The sequence below is a fragment of the Tympanuchus pallidicinctus genome, unplaced genomic scaffold, assembly GCF_026119805.1.
Source record: "Tympanuchus pallidicinctus isolate F22 unplaced genomic scaffold, pur_lepc_1.0 scaffold40, whole genome shotgun sequence".
Lineage (NCBI taxonomy): Eukaryota > Metazoa > Chordata > Aves > Galliformes > Phasianidae > Tympanuchus > Tympanuchus pallidicinctus.
The window spans coordinates 818675-831728 of NW_026294759.1; the positions used below are offsets into that span (position 1 = coordinate 818675).

General features: G+C 39.3%; 1 protein-coding gene across 1 annotated transcript in view; it reads left to right on the forward strand.

Annotated features, from left to right (window-relative positions):
- The window catches only part of RIMKLB (ribosomal modification protein rimK like family member B), a 73402-nt gene that overhangs the window by 44211 nt on the left and 16137 nt on the right, over positions 1-13054 (forward strand). The window contains exon 8 of the transcript XR_008210713.1: positions 106-286. The gene's annotated coding sequence lies outside the window, so the exon portion shown is untranslated. The remainder of the gene's footprint in view (positions 1-105; positions 287-13054) is intronic.

Sequence of the window (13054 nt, forward strand, 5' to 3'; positions counted from 1 at the left end):
CTGTGTGACTTACTCTCCCTCTTTTTTTTTTTCTTTTTTTTTTTTTTTAAACAAATATTTTCTAACAGTGTGCACTTTCTTACTGTTCTCTGCAAAACTTTTCAGGAACCAAAAAAGTCAAACAAGTCAGAGAAAACTTTTCCTTCTCTCCTTTCTGATGACAAGAATGAGAACTTATGAAAAGTCCTTGAGAATGTTCCTTCCTAAACTTTTCCTCACAGTAATGCAAGCGGGTAAAATGGTAAACGCTGCAGTTTGGTGACGTCTAAAACCACCCTGTTGTCAGGTAAATTGACTTTTTCTGTTCTAATTGTAACCTTCATAAGTTTGGTAACTTGTCTGCTTTCCTCTCTTCCCATTTTCGCTATTGGTCCATTTTGGTCAAACTTCCTTGAATGATTTATTTAGCAGTGTAATTTAGATAAAATTATACTTCTTTATTTCCTCTTGTTCTACAGGTTGACCTTTTAAGAAATCTGTCAGTGTCCTTTGCTTTACTCAGATGAGACAAAAATGAGGACAGGATTAAAATCCTCTCATGTAGATACGTGTAAATACCTTAATTCCAAAATTCAGTAGAGCAAAATCCAGTGAAGAAGGCAGATGGGGGGGCTGATTCTTTTTGTTTGTGAAAGATGAGGAATGCACTTCATGTTGTCTTCACTGATAGATCTAAGAACTTGTACACTTTATCCTTCTCTGTTAACTCCCTTCCTTATTCTCAAACCACGTTAAAGATGATAAGAATTTCAAGGTTTTTTACTTAATGTGTAGAGGAGAATGTGTACTTTATACACAGAGATAAATATCACACAATTGGAATACATGACTTCATACAGGTTCCCAAATTTGCTGTTGTGGTATTTTGTTTCCTATGACGTGTAAAGATTTAGAACTCATTTCAGATGTTTTTTCAACATAGGTTGTTCTGAAAGGAATGCCTCCTCTTTATATCCAAGGAAACCACAGATGTAAAGAGCACAATAACAGTAACTCATAGAGCAAATTCTCAGCTTCAAAATGCTGTTTTTCAACCTAGTCATCATCAGTAGTCTGTCTAGGTTCCAGGAAAACTGGAAAGATCACCTCTTTCTTAACCCAAAAGACAGTGCACATCGCAGTGCATCTTGAACTTCTTTGTTCGATGAGGAATTCACATGTCACCAGTCCATGAACTGCAGATTGATTATGTGAATGCCAAACAAGAAATTCTTCCATATACCCTTCTACTGCAGCAGAATGATAAGTGTTAGGTGGCAGTAACAGCAGCAGAAGAAACTCATGTGACTGTGGTGTGAGACATCTACGGTGTTAGGAAAAATGGATTGCAAAATATTAACTGGAGTAAGGGGAGTGGGGGACATATACAGAGTCTGTGAGTCGTCCCTTTTAATGCTGAGCCTAATTTACTGAATTAAAATAATTAAAAGACTAGGTGTAATACAGTAGAAACACAGGTCTGTCTAATTTGGTATTTGATTACCTGATGTCCTTGTTGTGGTCTTTGATTCCATGCTCCACATTCTAGTTTCTCCATTGTTTCTCTAGGCTACAGTACTTCCTTTAAAAAATTAAATTTACCTGAAATTGCCAAATCTTTAGTGCACTGAAAAGTAAGTCTGGAAGGAATTAATCTAGTCCAGTAATCTGTCTGCTCTGTAGGAAGATAAGTGCAAGTTATGTATGCTGTTGATGACATGTTGATGACATGTTTGTTTTAACCTATTTTTAAAACCAAAAAATCAATGAGGATAATTCTGCAGGCTTTATTTATGGATTTTTATTTTATGAGAGGAAAAAGGTATTCTTACTCCCAGCCAGAGGTTAACCCTGTGGGCTGACAGCCAATCTACTGTTTAGATAGTTCCTTTTTTTACCCATCTGGGAATGCTGCCTTTTGGGTGATTCTTTTATGTACTTCATATTCTTACAAATCTTCTTGTTCTTCATTTGTTTATCACAATATTACTTGGTGGTAGCTGACACTATATATGTGTATATAGAACATTTCACATCAAATGTTGTTTTCTACTCATCTCAAGCCTGAAGTCATCTGAACACGAAGATCTTACAACCTGGTATTGCCCATATTCGTTCTTTCTGTGCAAGAAGCATAGCTTACAAATCTAAATAATAAGCAGGCAGCTTCATATTGTAGTGACACTTTAGGAAATCAAGATTTTCTTGTAGTACGTGATGGTCAGTTGAGATTTAAGGACAGCTGCAGGGATTCACTTGTAACAAATGAATAATCTTGGCTCTAAGTCTAATCTTTCCCCACCGTTTCTGAATCTTGACCTCTTTTTGGTTATTTTAACTAGTCATTTCAATAATTCCAAACTGGTAAGTAAAGAAGGAAATTCCTTTTTAGGTGGGTATACCAGCCATTAGCCAGTTACAACATACATAAGTTCAAAAACAATGTAGTTGCCAGGCCAGTATCTTCCGCCATATGTCTTGTCAGATAAGTTCATTTCTTCTTGCATAATTCTGGGTGCAGATGTATGTTTTACAATCCTTACTGTTGGTCATCCCCTTAACTCCCCACTGTGATTTACCCAGGGGAGGAGACACATGAATTAACACACCATGCAGACTCTCCTTTTATCTCTCCAGAATGTGCATGCCCTATTCTTTAACAACAGGCAGAAATTTACCTTGGTTATGACTTCTGAGGTATACCCCTTTGGTACAACATTCTATTTTGCAAAAACTATGCCATCTCCCACAACTCCCCCTTTCTTTTATTTATAGTTACTGCTATTTGAATTATCTATTCAGCCAAGGTTCGTAGGTGACTTCCAGCCTTGACATCGTGATGTCACACTTCTCTTCTGCATACATGTCCACCTGATCACCACTTTCTTCTCTTAACATTAACATTTTGTCTGAATACAGTGGTGGCCCTACTGACATCTGCTTAGATAGGGCAGTTTCAATTAGCTGCTGGACCAATCCTCTTAGCGCACAGGAAAATACAACAGCCAATTGCTATTAAAACTCCTGCTACCACAATTAAAGATGTGAGTATGGATGCTACCACTCCTTTCCATTTACCAAACCAAGACTCCAACCGTCTTGCAATTGAAGTGTCCGTTCCTGAATTCTCTACGAGTTCATTGGCCAAAGTAGTGAGTCCTTGCAGTGCTCTAGTTGTGGTGCCATGTGGGGCTGCTTCCTTGGGAATAAGGGTGCAACACTGACTGCCTGGCATCACACACACTCAATCACACATACTCCTCTTTTTAACCAATATCGTATCTAATGGTATCCCCATGGTATCCCCATGCCATGCTACTAGTGATGTCTAATTAATTGTTCTGCAATCCATTTTATAGCATTTCTTGTATATTTTATGAACCTCTGCTGATTGTAGTAAAAAACATAGATCCAATCTATAATTTTATTAATAGTTACCCACCATAACAGTGAAGACTCAAACCCTGCTGCAAGTTGGCTCCTTGCTTTATGTTTGTCAGGGACACCCATGGGTACCCCAATAGTGTGTGTATGTATATGTATATGTATATGTGTGTATATATATATACATATATGTATATATATATATATACATATCATATATATATCATATACATATATATATATATATATATATATATATCCTATCAGTAAATGATAACTCTAGACTTCTTTTGCTTCTTTTTTGTATTTAAGATACCAGGGTGAATGGTATAGCCAATTGTATAAGGGCACATGTATCTCTCCAGTTAGAAGGCAAGGTGGACCACTGGATTTTCCCTCCACAATACTACCAGAGATCTGCCCTGGGAACTATTTGAGAGCCAAGTAGTTCCTCACTACATTTTCTGCAATTTTTAGGGTCTCAGTGGACAGAGTGAATTCTCCCAAGAACGTGGTAGCATTACCACCCTGCTGTGAGGGATAGGCTGTATATTTGCCAACTGTAGATAACATGGGAAGATTTCTGGTGTCCTCACTGTGGAGAGGGGGGAACAAAAGAGAGAGAGAAACTTACAGGTTTCAATTCCCCAGGCAGTCTTCTCCTGGTAGAGTGTGATCATACACACTGTTCCCTGGACATTGTTTGTCCACCTCAATGGAAAGGCGGCCACCTGGGCAACTGGTCGCCCTGAAGCACAAGCATAACAATTGCTATGTTTGAGAATTTGGACATATATATTTTACCCATTCTACCCAGGCATTCACATCCTCATATTCTTTTTCTACCTCAAATGCATGTTGGAGTTCCTTTATTTCCTTAACAGTTATAATGGGGTTATTGAGATAGTGCCCCTCTCCTTTTACAGATTCTCTCTCTTCTTGGGTATGGTTAGTAACATTGGGCTGTGGTTTCCATACAGCTATCTTGAATCTGGCCACTGGGTCTTTCCCTGTCACATCCACTCCAAAACCATAAGTACGGTTTATAATTTTATCTGCCTTTCTAATCATTATCACAATCAGATTGCACTGCAGGGGCTGGCAATTTGGCTGAGCAATCCCTTTAAATATGCTGATTTGATTTTTTGAAGTCCTAATGGAATTGGATGAACTCAGTGAATAAGTCCATCCATTACAGTTGGTTGTTGACCACACATTACTCCATCCTATGTATCTGTTCCTGACCCTGGGGGAGGGCAGTGCTATTTGTTCTCACTAGTTAGTTGTTGAGCCTCCATGTCTCCACAGGCTAACACCTGACTAAATGGTCTGGGGAACCTTGGTCTTGGTTACATTTACCCATAATTTCACAGAGTAGCCTGTTTCCCCTCTCCATTTATCACTGTCCTCCCAATCTATACTCTCAAATCCTTTGAGAGGGGTCATTATTACCACCAGTATTGCAATTTAGCTCTTTTTTAACTTAGCAGTGTTTGGGGCTAGGAGTCAGAGGAGGGCTTTCTTAGAATGATCCATAGGGGATCATCTGAACCCACCAGTCCTCACAGTCTGAGGCTAGATTGGTGAGTCCTTTAACTCATGTACGAGTCCAACATTTTTTCAGTGGTTTGAACAGCTGTCTCTGTGATCAGCAGAACTTGGAAGGGTCTGTCCCACTAGGGCTGAAGTTTAGCTTCCATCCAAGACTGGATCAATATCCAGTCTCCTGGTTGGAACTTGTGGATGGCAAACTCTAGTGACATAGTCTGGGCCAATGGTCCTTCATGTGTGAGAGAAGATAAAGGCAACCCAAGTATGTAGTTTTTGAAAAAGACATCTTTAGTTTCAAACTGAAGAACTCCATCCCCTTTCCCAGGTAGGGTAATCCAAAAAGTATCTCGTAAGGTGAGATTCCAACATCTTTTCATGGAGCAGTTCTGATTCTTAGCAGTGCCAGGGGTAAGCATTTAGTCCATGGGAGCTTAGTTTCCAAACCCACTTTTGGCAGATGTTTCTTTAATGTCTGATTCATCCATTTTGCCTTTCCAGGGGAGGAAGGATGCCATAGAGTATGAAACTCTCATCTTATCCCTAGGGTTTCCATTAGTAAGATATGTGAAGTAAGATGACTTCTTGGATCTGAGTCTGTATTTTCCACAATCCCATATCTGGGAATTATTTGTTCCAGAATTATTTTTGTTATTATGTTAGCTATTCTTGATACAGAAAGAGAAGCCTCTACCCATCTGACAAATGCTCAATTAATACTAGCATATATTTAAATCTTCCTACTTTGGGTAATTTAGTATAGTCTACTTAGATGCTCTGGAAATGTTGAAATCCTGCCTCTCGTCCATCCGAAGGTTGTTTCTGTAGAGCCTTATTTATTCATTGACATGTTATACAGCTTTTACGTATTTGTTTAGCTGTAGCGTACAGTTGTATACATACATACTTTTTTAATACAGCATCACACATTGCCTGGACCTCACAATGACTCTTTTGGTGTAGAACAGTTAAAATTTCTCTCATTACTTGTTTATTCATCGTTTCCCTACCGTCATAGAGAGTTAACTGTCCTCCTGACTCCTTTGCCTCTAATTCCTTGAAGGCTGCTATCTCTTCTTTCTTGAATGCTTGCTTTCCAGGAGGTTTTACTTCAGGCACAACATTAAGTTTCGTTTTCATTTTTGATTGATTCTGTAGCTTTGTTATCAGAGACTTTCTTTCCCCATTCTGCTAGAGAGTTTCCTTTTTGGTTTCTCTTTACATGTACTTTAGCGATTTCCTCAGGTAATAACAGGCTTTCCAAAAAACCTGTCTGATTAATTCCTCGTGGGCCAGTTCCTTCCCTTTACTGTTTATTAACACCCCTTTTTTCCCCAAATTTTTACAGAAGTGTGTACCACTCCATATGCATATCATGAGTCTGTAACAGTTTTAATGCCTGATTTAATGCATGTAACTCACAAGTTTGAGCTGACCAATTACCAGGCAAACTTCCAATTTCCTCAACATAAGGGAAATTATGTCCCTTTGATGATTTTATAGCTATTACATGGTCTTTGTTGTACCACTCTAGAGGAGCCATCTATAAACAGTATTTCCTCTTAATCTAAGGGTATATCTTGTCAGTCTGACCTTATCTTTGTTTTATAATTGATTAAACAATAACGTTCCACATTCACTGTATCTTTAGTTCCCTTTCATAAGAAGAAGGCAAGATTCAGGATAGAATCAATGACTATAGTTAAATAGTCTTTTTCAATTAATGTGGCTTCATATTTCAGTATCCTGGAGTCTGTTAGCCACCTTCTTGCCTTCTGAGTAAGGGTATTCCTTACTTGGTGTGGGGTAACAGCAATCAATCGCCCTCCAAAGGTTAATTTCCTGCTTTCTTTCACCAACAAGGCAGTTGCTGCTACTGCCTGAACACACTCTAGCAGCCCTGAGATACAGGGTCTAGTAATTTAGACAGGTATGCTGTGGGTTTTCTTTTATTTTCCCATTTCTGGGTTAAGACTTCCAAAGCAGCACCCTCACTTACTCATAAAAAGATGAAATGGCTTATTCAGGGTAGGAAGAGCCAGAATTAGTGCTGTAACAAAATCTTGTTTCAGTTTTTTCACCCTTTCTTTTTCTTCTTCTGTCCAATTTAACGTGTTGGGTTTTTTCCCTAATAGTTTGAATAGCTTGTTTCCTGAGCATATGCTTCTATATACAGTCTACGATACCCAGTTAAACCTAGGAATTTTCTTAATTCCTTCTTTGTTGTGAGGAGAGAGAGTTGCACAATTCCCTGAATCCTTTTAGGGTTTATCCTCTGTTGACCTTTAGAGATTAGATGTCCTAAGTATTTAGCTTCTTTTTCCATATACTGTATTTTATTTTTGGACACACTTAGTCCATGCTTTCCTAAGAAATTTGAGTTCATTTGTAGCCTCTTTTACCTTTAATTTTTCTATATATGTTAATATATATAATATATATATTAACAAGTCAGCTACATATTGTAAAAACACCACCCCTTCTTGAACCTAAAACTCTAAAATTGTATTCTGAAATTTTCTCCAATATGTGTCCAAACAAATTAGATGATTCAGTAAAACCCTTGGGGCAAAACAGTCCATCTGTGTTGTTGTTTATGACCTGATTCTGGGTCCTCCCATTCGAATGCAAAAATATCTCTACTATCTGGGTCCAAGGGGCAAGCCCAAAATACATCATTTAAATCTACAACACTAAACCATTTAGGTTCAAAAGGGATTTTGCTCAACAGGGTATCAGGGTTAGAAACCAGAGTGACGCTTTCTTACTATTTCATTAACTTTTCTCAAATTCTGTTTTAGTCAGTATGTCCCATTTGTTTTTCGTACTGGTAAAATTGGAGTGTTATATGGTGATGTACAAGGGTTCAGAAAACCATCTTTAATCAAGGGTTGCACAATTGGTTTCAAGTCTGTTGTTCCTTCAAGTGAAATAGGACGTTGTTGCTGTTTCACTATCTCACTCCCTTCTTGAAGAGTTATTTTCAAAGATTTTCAAAGGAGTCACAGTGAGCCCTCCTCGATTTCCCTCTCTTGCCTGAACTAATGCATTTATTTCTTCATCTTTCTTGCTTAATAAATTCATTGAAATGGTTATTCCCTTTTTCAGGTTTTCAACTCTAACCCTAACTTGATTATTAAATCTTTTTCCAATGAGTTTGTTCCTGCTTCATAATAATTGTCCACTGACTGTTTTAGTTCCCCAGTTTAACTTAGTGGTCTCACGAAGTGACCACTTCTACCCCCATTACTCTTACAGTAATCGAGTATTACTAGTCAAATTAAGTCCTGGTACTTTATAAGCTAAGTATGACCTGGCCCTATGTCTACTAAAAATACAACTTCTTTATTAGATCCCACCTCTATGTTTATCAAGGGCTCTTCGTGGGACCACTTTTTGCAGAGCCCCTGACTTGTCTATTTAAAACTTATAATTGTGAATATTTTGTCTTCCCTTTTTGCTTCAGGATATTTTCATTAGAGATGACCCATTTGTCCACATTTGAAACATTTTCTCTGTATCTGTTCTTGTTGTGGTTGGGAAGGGAGGAGTTTGCCACCTTAATTTTCCACTCCTGCTATCTCTTTCCTCACTGTTCCACCCCAAAATTTGTCTTCCTTAGAAACCCTTTTCCTGATGGGTTTCCATTCTCTGTCTCACCACTTGAGAGATCATTTTTTGCTTTTTGTTTCCTTTTCAACAATCACTTTCTGTGTCTCCCTCAAAAGGTTTTCTAATAGTTATACATTCCACCCTTCTACCTTCTAAAGCTTCCTTTGTATATCAGGCCAGGCTTTAGTCACAAAATTGACCTTTAAGAGCCCTTTAACTACAGGAATCATCAGGATCCATCCCTGAATTCCTTCGCTTCCTGTCTCCAAGTCTCTCCAGAAATTCACTCAGGGTTTCATGTTTACTTTGCTGAACGTCAAAAGCTTTAGTAAAGTTCTGAGTCTTGAGTACTGCTTCCTTAATTCCCACTATTATTGTATCTCACAAGTCCCTCATATTTATCCTGTGCTTTTTCTCCCACTCCTGCATGGTAGCCCACATTCTTCTCCACTGTAGAGCATGCATAGAATAGACATCATTTCCCTCCAGGAACAGTAATTAGGTCCCAAGAATTGATCAAACTGCTCCGCTAGTCCAATAGGATCCTCAATCAGAGACTTCATTTGCCTTTTAAAACTCCTCACTTCACCACTGGTAAGGAGAGGGTTTATGTATCCTATTTCTCCTTGTCCCATTGGGACTTCTCTAAGGGATACATATTATATTGGGAAAGGGGAAATTTTCTATTTCTTTTCTACACTGTTCTAACTCCTACCAAAGCCTGGAGTGCACTCTCCGTCTAGAGGTGGCTTCAGCTGCAGCTCTGGACTCAGGCTGGAAGGGAGGAGGGGTTTCCCCTACCTGGCACCAGCTCTTGTTTCTGCATTCTTCAGCTCTGTTCCTGAAACAGCTGCTGTTTTCATTAAAGCAACATTAGGGTTATAAGGAGAGGTCAAAGTTTCTAAGGGATCCTGTTTATGAGCTTTCTGCTTCTCTCCTTTTTCTTCTGAACTTTGACTCTTTCTTATGATAAATTCTTTTACTTCTTGCAATCAGAAAGTGACATAAGCCATTTCTTTGTCTGAGAAAGGAGTCTTATTGTTTGCTGACAAATTCAGCATCCAACATAGCCAATCTTTGTCAGACTGATATTTTGGCCAAAATACTGCAGCTCTTTTGATTGGTTCTTTTGTCCATGTAACTACATTTAATTATCTTTTTCTTATCTTTCACTTTTATTTGCAGACTATCCTTCCAATTTCTTATCATTCTTGCTAAAGGACTGTCAATAGGCACTGCTAGGGGTCTCTTCCTGTCCCATTTTTCCTAGTCAACTTTACTGCACTGCTGCAGAATTTTACTTCCTTCAGGGTACCACACATTGAAGTTCCAGCTCTAGAAAATGGAGGTGTGCTGCCATGCACATTATCGTGCTGGGTGTTGCACACCTAAGGGTTTTCCAGATTTCTGAGACTCTTCCTTTCTTTCTTAATCACATAATTTGTCTCTCTGGCCACGCTCCTTGTGGAACTATAGAACCACAGGTTGGGACTCCGCACTCACTTTATACATGAGTATGCCTCAGTCGCGCTTCACACAACAGTCTCATCTGACCCCCAATGTAATACTTAATTTTTCTTACTTAGGTCTGTGCATAGGGTTGCCGGGTCAGTTTCCCAAAACTGTACTGTCTACCATGCTTTCTTTCTCTCTACGTCATTGTTCATGGATCCTGCCTTTATAACCAGTTCTAGTATTTTTTTTTAATTTGTTTTGTTTTGTTTTTTATCAGCTCCCTGCAGAATTGCCACTATTGTAGCATATAGGACCACTGAAAATATAGTGGAGTGTCACAGCAGTGAGGACTCCCCACTGGGGTGATAGTATCTGGATGAGCCCCCATTTGCAAGAAACACTTGCAAGCGAACAGGTTAGGCCCAGGAAAGGATCTCAGTAAACAGTATTTTATTTCACGATTGCAGTAGCAGGCGTCCTGCAAGCAGAAGAGCCTGCTGTAAGAAAAAACAAGCTCTTATGTCTGCTGTATCCTGACACTGAGTCCATCCCCTGGTGCAGGTTCGCATTCTTTGTGTACACATCTTCTAGGTAGTTGACAAAGTTCCATCTCTCTGTTTTTCTCCAAGTAAGCAGAATCTGCAAAATAGTTGCCAGGCCAGTATCTTCAGGCCAGTATCTCTGGCCATATGTCTTGCCAGATAAGTTCATTTCTTCTTACATAGTTCTGGATGCAGATGTACGTTTTACAGTCCTTGCTGTTGGTCATCCCCTCAATCTCCCGTTGTGATTTCCCCAGGGGAGGAGAGACATGAATTAACACACCATACAGACTCTCCTTTTATCTCTCCAGAACGTGCACACGCTATTCTTTAACCACAGACAGAAACTTATCTTGTTTATGGATTTTGAGATATACCCCTTTGGTACAACATTCTATTATGCAAAAACTACATGTCATCTCTCACACCAGGACACCACATAGTTTCTAGAACATGTTAGGTATCATTTAGGAGTGTTGAACACTGGTGCGCTTTTCTTTGTAGCTTCTTATTTCTCGTAGAGTCTTTAAAAGTAATGTGTGGACCTCAGGCTGGAGATATCAGAACTGAGTTAATGCAGATGGGAAGTAGATCAAACGCAGAAAGTGGAAAATATTTTGGATAGATTGGAAAGTGTCTGGTTGAATAGTATGGTGAATGGAATCTGTGTGGCTGATGAAGTCCTAAGAGAAAGTTTTTAAATCCAGGCAGACAGCAGAGATGTGCAAGCTTCTTCCAGTGGCAGAAGCAAAGTCATCTGACTGTCAGTGTGTTGGTCTGTCATCAGAGATGGAGATGAGGCTGTAAAACAGCTTTTGCTGATCTTGAGCATTCCCAGCTTTTTGTTATAAGGAGGAATTTCACCAGACTTTTTCATACGTATCATAGGCATGCTAGCTTTTTGGGAATTGGATATCAAGAAAGAGAGCTGAATGTTGATACACAGCTGTTTATATGGAAATTAACTGTAGCACCTGCCTGCTAGAGTGGGTGATCATGTGAATTAGAGGCGTTACTGAACTGAGTTTAAATGACAGTAATTCTTGGTAAGAACAGTTGTCTGTCTAGGCCTGAGTTATAGAATAGCTTGGGTTGGAAGGGACCCCAAGGATCAAGTTCCAATCTTCCTAACAAAGGTAGGGCCACCAACCTCCAGATCTGGTACTAGACTCAGTTGCTCAGGGCCCCATTCAACCTGGTCTTGAACACCTCCAGGGACAAAGCACCCACGGCCTCTCCAGCACCTCTCCACTTTCTGTAAAGAACTTCCTCGACACCCAATCTGAACCTTCCCTCCTTAAAACCATTCCCCCTTGTCCTGTTGCTATCTACTGAGTTAAAAATTGATTCCTCTCCTGTTTATAATCTCCTTTTAAATACTGAAAAGCTGCAGTGAGGTCTCCTCACAGCCTTCTCGTCTCAGGCTGAACAAGCCCAGCTCCCTCAGCCTGTCTGCATAGGGGAAACCAGAACCTGTAAACTTTTGCTTCATAGCAGTTCTAGAAAACCATGGTATGGGCCTAGAAATGTATGCAAGATTTTTTTAATGAGCAGGAGACTGTCTTAGGTGAGTTAGTCAGCTATTCAGGAAATATTTTTGAGGGGATGTAAGACATGCAGGAATTTAAGAGCACTTTCACAGTTTTACACGTGATTCTTAATACATGATGGTATTTTTTTTTTCTACTACATAAACAGCAAAGCACTGCATTCTCTGCAACTCTCATCTGGTGTAGATTTGAAGAGGAGGCATGAACAGTATTTCCCGTTCTTATTCATAGACTTCCATGGGTAAGGAAGGCTTGGTATATACGTGAAGGGAGGAAAGGACAAGTTCCTCACTCTGGAGGAGAAATGGATTATGGCTTAGGTTGCTAGAAAATTTATCATTTACAATGAACTTAAGCAAGACCATTTTGGGGACATTTCTGCATTTCCCTTATGTGCCATTTAAGAAATGGTCTGAACGTTACTAGAATATACATTCTGGATAGTAGTATGTCAGCATACTAAACTCTGTCTAGGTTGTGGAGGAGAAAGGGCTCATGATATATAAATTTCTGCTTGTCTGCTTTATTATTTGGAGGCATTAGCTAGCTGCAGTTACATGTAGTAGTCTGTCTCAGCAATAGATTTGGGTTTTCATTTGGAAAGAAATGCATTTGGGGAGTTACATATGTCTTTCTGTTGTCCATTCCTATGGGAAGCAGAATTGTTAAGGAAAAGCAGTCAAAATACGTAGGAACTACAAGACTGTATTCAAAGTCAGGTCTCAGTTGAACACTTGTTGACGTTGCTGGGAGGAAGTGAAGAAAAGGGAACTTTGAAAGTAGTGCACACAAAGGAACCTTTTTTGTTGCTTTCAGAACTCTTTGAGGTTCTTCTGTATGCATAACTTACTAAAAGGAGTGCTGCTAAAATGGTTCTTAGAGCTGAGGTCGTTTGAATAGGAATGCTCTTTAATCTACAGTGTTTGTTGCTGAGAAGCTCAATGTGAGCCAGTGCAGCCCAGAAATCCAGTGTCTTTGGCTGCA